Raw genomic sequence first — 6,233 nt, forward strand, 5'->3', positions numbered from 1 at the left:
GGGGCCAGGAAGAGGAGGAGTCATTTTTTACGGCTTGCTCGGTCCCCACTGCATGGGGTGTGTGCCCCAATATCATGGTGCCTGGGGAAACTAGAGCCTGGTATTTTGCCACATTTGGAATACTTACAGTGTATCGTTCCGGTCGCCAGATTACCAAAAAAGCGATACTGTCGAACTGAAGAAGGTGCAGCAGAAGAGGGAAACCGAAATGATAAAGGGGCTGATCCTGCTCTTCCCAAAGTGGTTCTCCCACTGTAGAGTCTCTTCTCTCCTTCTTCTTAGCTTCTCCCGACCTCTTTAAGAGAGTCATTGAGAAATGTTAGACTGCCTTACATTTATCTACTAATTGGGCATCTGTTATGGAAGAAGCCCAATACAGATGGGGCATCATCCAACCAGTCAGGGCCAGTTACTCACCCCATCCTCACCAAAGGACTCCTGCCGCCTTTGGTGATCTGCCTTCCTCAACTTTAGCAGGTGCATTCGCCTCCATTCACTCTGGTGTCAATTTCTCAGGCCAGGCGTTCTCGCAATCCGTGTCTGAAGAGTCTTGAATGCTAAAATGCTAAACATCATCTTCAACAAAGACACAACCATCCAAAAGGCTTTTTGTGTCTGTGCAAGATAGCATGGTTGCCGCCTACGCTGCAGGCAACTCTCTTGCTGACAAGGCAATCAAACTATTTCTTTAGTCCAGACAGTTCTCAAAACCCTTGCATGACACAACCAATTTAAACATTTGCATGTGAAATGATCCCTTCCATTTTATCAATAAACAGAAAAGCATCAAAACCTTGAGCCCAGCATTCAAAATCAATGCTTTCCTTGAGTAAGGAATAAGGATCCGAGATGGCCATGAGCGCACTAAACAAGAACTCATCTCTTCATGGGTCACTCAAGACTTGGGAAACAGCGCATATAAAACAGGCAACGTGATCCATTTGATTCAGACTTTATCATGAGCATGAATAAAAGTGGGTGGTCAGTCGATCCAAATTTAACACTACACCCCTGGCTGAAAAATATGTCCACAAGGCCCTGACAGAATTTAAAGACACCAATTGTCTTGCCCAGTTGAGCCATTGGAGATTCCAAGCTCATGGGACTCCAGTCCACTGGCTTAAAGCTGCCCAAACATGGAATTTTAAAAAAATGGTATCATGCCCAATTCACTCTAAGGGAACCTAGAGATTGTGTGCTCAGTCAAGCTGGGGGATGCAATTTAAAAATCGAGGCCCACACAGGCCCTGATCTTGCCCAATTCCATACAGAATTTAAAAACCCTAGAGGTCTTGCCCAATCAGAATACAAATGTAAAGGTCAAGCTGGGGGATGCAATTTAAAAATCGAGGCCCACACAGGCCCTGATCTTGCCCAATTCCATACAGAATTTAAAAACCCTAGAGGTCTTGCCCAATCAGAATACAATTGTAAAGGTCAAGCTGGGGGATGCAATTTAAAAATCGAGGCCCACACAGGCCTTGATCTTGCCCAATTCCAGATACAATTTAAAAATCCTAGAGATCTTGCCCAATTCGATCAAGACAGAATTTAAAAACCCTAGAGGTCTTGCCCAATCAGAATGCAAATTTAAATGTCCAGACACACACTGTGGTCCGAACCTTGCCCAATCAGTCTGGGAATATCTCTTGTGCCATAACAGAGGCACCCCAGGATGTGTGCCCTACTGTTCAACATCTCCTGGCATCAATGAAAATGTGGTGCTTTAACTGTCAAAAAGAGAGAATAAACCCAAGGTGGTCTGGAAGCTTACTGGGCTATAACAACAACAACAACAACAACAACAAGAACAACAACAACATGAAGCTGACCTTGTTTTCAGTTGTAGCTGTTCCTCAGAAGTAACTGTAAATGATACAGACATTGTGTTAGGCAATGTTCTGAGTACTTTTTCATTTCACCCTTTGGCCAAAAGCTTGGGGCAATGTACATCCATCTCTTCCTGTGCTCCCCACTCATGATTTAACCTCACCACTGTCTCATAAGGTAGGGAAAGAAGCAAGAGATTGCTCAAGTTTCCCCCATGGACCTTTAGTCTGGGTGAGGTTTGGAAGCCAAGTCCTGATCAGATACTAACACCTGGCACATCGGTTGGGTTGCTTTGAAAGCTGCAAGGTCAGTGCAAGATGGAAACCCTGAGGGAGGAGGAGACCAGTCATACTGTTCTCCCTGCTCAAACTGGGCCAGGTTCCAATGCTTACTGTGGCTGGTCAAGGCCTGCTTTGAACAGGGCTGGTGGGCGAGTCTGCTCTGGGTTTGGGGCCAGGAAGAGGAGGAGTCATTTTTTACGGCTTGCTCGGTCCCCACTGCAAGGGGTGTGTGCCCCAATTTCATGGTGCCTGGGGAAACTAGAGCCTGGTATTTTGCCACATTTGGAATACTTACAGTGTATCGTTCCGGTCGCCAGATTACCAAAAAAGCGATACTGTCGAACTGAAGAAGGTGCAGCAGAAGAGGGAAACCGAAATGATAAAGGGGCTGATCCTGCTCTTCCCAAAGTGGTTCTCCCACTGTAGAGTCTCTTCTCTCCTTCTTCTTAGCTTCTCCCGACCTCTGTAAGAGAGTCATTGAGAAATGTTAGACTGCCTTACATTTATCTACTATTTGGGCATCTGTTATGGAAGAAGCCCAATACAGATGGGGCATCATCCAACCAGTCAGGCCCAGTTACTCACCCCAACCTCATCGCAGGACTCCCGCCCTCTTTGGTGATTTGCCTTCTTCTCATTAAACAGTGCATTCCCCTCCGCTCAATCTTGTGTCAATTTCTCAGGTCAGGCGTTCTCGCAATCCATTTCTGTAGAGTCTTGAATGCTAAAATGCCAAACATCATCTTCAACAAAGACACAACTTTCAAACAGAAGTTGGGTTGTTGTTTTTTGTCTGTGTGCAAGATAGCTTGATTTGCACCTAGGCTGCAAGAACCTTTCTTGCTGACAAGGCAATCAAATATTTCTTAGTCGAGACAATTCTCAAAACCCTTGCATGACACAACCAATTTAAACATTTGCATGTGAAATGATTCCTTCCATTTTATCAATAGACATTAAAACATCAAAACCTTAAGCCCAGCATTCAAACTCAATGCTTTCCTTGAGTAAGGAATAAGGATCCGAGATGGCCATGAGTGCACTAAACAAGAAATCAGTTTAAAAATCCTAGAGATCTTGCGCATTTTGATCAACATAGAATTTAAAAACCCTGGAGGTCTTGCCCAATCAGAATGCAAATTTAAGTCTAGTCTCACATTGAGGTCTGAACCTTGCCCAATCCAGTCTGCAAATATCTCTTTTTACATAACAAAATAGACATAAAATTTATACTAATTTGCCACTAGCAAGCAATTATAGTCTTACCCACCCTTTGGCCAAAAGCCAGTAGATAGCAAGAGATTGGCCCCAATTCCCCCCAGGGAGCTTCAGGCTGAATGAGAATTGGGCCCCAGATCCTCATCTGATCCTTATCTCCTGACACTTTTCTTGGGTTGCTTTGAAAGGCACAGGAGGAGAGGTTGGTAACTCCCAGGGAAGAGGAAGGCCAGAAGGACAGTTATTCCTGCTCAAACAGGGCCAGGGTTCTATCATTGATGGTTGCTGGGTAACAGTTGCTGCTCAATGGCTGCTTTGAACAGGGTTGTTTGTCTTCTAGTGGTAGTTTTCCAGTGCCTGCTCTGCCCCCACAGCATGTGGGGTGTGCCCCATTTCATGGCGCTTTGGGAAATGACCTTTTTGCTTTCTATGGGATTTTAGTTTTGGTTGGCCACTTTGGGGCCTGTGGAGAAAGGCAGGGCGCAGATGTTCAAATAAAAATCAAGTAATGATTAGCCCAGTCTGCTTGGAGAGGCAAGGTCCCCCTGTGGACTGAGCAACGGGGCACCCAGCAAAGCGGTGATGCCCTTTAGGTTAAGCAGGGGGAGAGCATCTGGCCCTGTCCAGCCCCACCACGGCATCCCTCCAGCGGCTCTTGCTGGGGTCTCCCTTTTTCTGCGTGGACTGTGAGCCCTCTGGGGACAGCAAACCTTACCCCTGTGCAAACTGCTCTGAGAAGAGTTTGCTTTTTGTTGAAAAACAGTATACAGATAATAGTAACATTAAAGAAACAAGAACTGAGGGCCATGGTGCTTTCTGTCTTCTCAATAAAGATATATATTTTTAAATAATTATATGTGTTATTACTATTATTATTATTATATTTACACACAATCTACTAGATGTTATTGACTGCATTTGATTCATCATCATCATCATCATCATCATCGTTGCTACTACTAGTATCCCAGCTAAAAGAGCAAAGAGGCAACTTTTAAAAGTGGTGATTCTCTTATACGTAGCAGGGGGAGAGCAACTGGCCCTATCCATCTCCAGCACAGCATCCCTCCAGTGACTGTTGCTGGTTTCTATCTTATGTTTCTTTTTTAGATTCTGAGCCCTTTGGGGGACAGGGAGCCATTTTTAAAATTTATTCATATTTATGTATACTACTTAAGAGGACTTTTGTTGGGAAGTGGTATAGAAATATTATAAGTATCAGCTTTCTTGCTTGTCCCTGTTTTTCCTGCTTGTGCCACTTTCTAGTTCCCAAGTGTTTCCCAATATAGTTTTTACTGGGGAGGGCTAATCCAGTCCTGGGCGAAGCTATTAGTAAGCAGATGGACTAATAGCACAGCAGGAAAACGACTAGACTAGGGAGCCAGAGGTTGCCAGTTCCAATCCCCGCTGGTACTATGGGAAAAACCTCTAACGGGCAGCAGTGATATAGGAAGATGCTGAAAGGCATCATCTCACACTGTGCAGGAGATAGCAATGGTCAACCCCTCCTGTATTCTACCAAAGACAACCACAGGGTTCTGTGGTCGCCAGGAGTCGAGATTAACTTGATGGCACACCTCACCTTTTCCAGTGGTTACCGAGGAATACAGGAAGGTCCTCAATGCTTTGCCTTCTCAGCGGGATGCTGCTGTCCGTCCGTGGCTTCCACAGTCCCTGGCTGCTCTGGCTAGTAGTTTCTTTCCTTGGTCAGCTTGGCTCTTTAGATCCAGGGCGCCACACACCCTGGAAGCTGCCATATACTGAGTCAGACCCTTGGTCCATCTAGCTCCAGATTGTCTCCTTGGACGGGCAGCGGCTTCTCCAAGATTGCAGGCAGGAGCCTCTCTCAGCCCTATCTTGGAGATGCTGCCAGGGAGGGAATCTGGAACCTTCTGCATGCAAGCCTGCAGGTGCACTTCCTGGAGCGGCCCCTCCATCCCCTGAGGGGGGAATATCTTACAGGGCTCACATGATGTAGTCTCCCCTTCCCATGTAAACCAGGATGGATCCTGCTTAGCAAAGGGGACCATTCAGGCTTGCTACCAGCTCTCCTCCCCTTCCTCTCCAAGAACCCAAGCTGCCCAGCTGCCTAGGAGCCACCTTGAACCAAGAAGACCTCCAGCTGACAACAAAGCCAGCTAGGGAAAGAGCTCCAGAGGGCCACCTGGGCCCTTCCAGCTTATGGCCACGCCCCCCCCCATGTGATGTCACACACAGGTATATGTGGCTGGCATGCAGGAGGGCTCCCCAGGGAGATGGGTGCACCTGAGCTCTCTGTCCCCTGACTCCAGTGGCAGCAGATGAGTCGGGCAAAAACTGTTGCTTTGGGATATCCCCCCTTCATGGAAGCCTCTTTCAAGGTCTAATTTGGGCTGTTGGTGGTTGTGGTCTTCCAGGCAACACTGCCTCCAGTGTGGTGTCATGGTTAGCGTGTTGGACTAGGACTGGGGAGGCCGGAGCTCTAATCCCCGTTCAGCCATGACATTCCCTGGCGGACTCTGGGCCAGTCACGTCTCTCTCAGCCTCGCCCACCTCACAGGGTTGTTGTGAGGATAAACACAACCATGCACACTGCTCTGGGCTCCTTGGAGGAAAAGCGGGATATTACATACATACATACATACATACATACTCCACTGTGCCCCCTGGAGCTGTGGGGGGCAAGTCATTCAAGTCAGGGCATCACTTCTAGGGTCAAGGGATCAACTTTCCACTGCTCAATCTACAGCTGTTGCTTGAAGGGAGAGATCCCTTTGGTTCTCCACAGGAGTCCCCCAAACGTTGGTTGGCCGATAGAAGCCAGGAACAGAAGGGGTCTCTTCTGCCAGTGGAGGCTGGTGGGCAGGGCAGTGAATGGGGCACAGCTGTGGGTAACCACAGGCCAACCCGGGACTGAGAATTCAC

At 47.3% G+C, this 6,233-nt stretch overlaps 1 long non-coding RNA gene across 1 annotated transcript in view; it reads right to left on the minus strand.

Annotated features, from left to right (window-relative positions):
- LOC128346528 (uncharacterized) overlaps positions 1-4,060 on the minus strand; it is a 162,777-nt gene extending 158,717 nt beyond the window's left edge. Inside the window, exons 1-5 of the long non-coding RNA XR_008317020.1 lie at positions 3,382-4,060; positions 2,697-2,835; positions 2,407-2,574; positions 418-1,866; positions 128-295 (exon numbers count right to left, since the gene is read on the minus strand). This is a non-coding gene — a long non-coding RNA (uncharacterized LOC128346528). The remainder of the gene's footprint in view (positions 1-127; positions 296-417; positions 1,867-2,406; positions 2,575-2,696; positions 2,836-3,381) is intronic.
- Between the last annotated feature and the right edge of the window lie 2,173 nt (positions 4,061-6,233).

This window comes from Hemicordylus capensis, chromosome 2 (genome assembly GCF_027244095.1).
Source record: "Hemicordylus capensis ecotype Gifberg chromosome 2, rHemCap1.1.pri, whole genome shotgun sequence".
Taxonomy (NCBI): Eukaryota; Metazoa; Chordata; class Lepidosauria; order Squamata; family Cordylidae; genus Hemicordylus; species Hemicordylus capensis.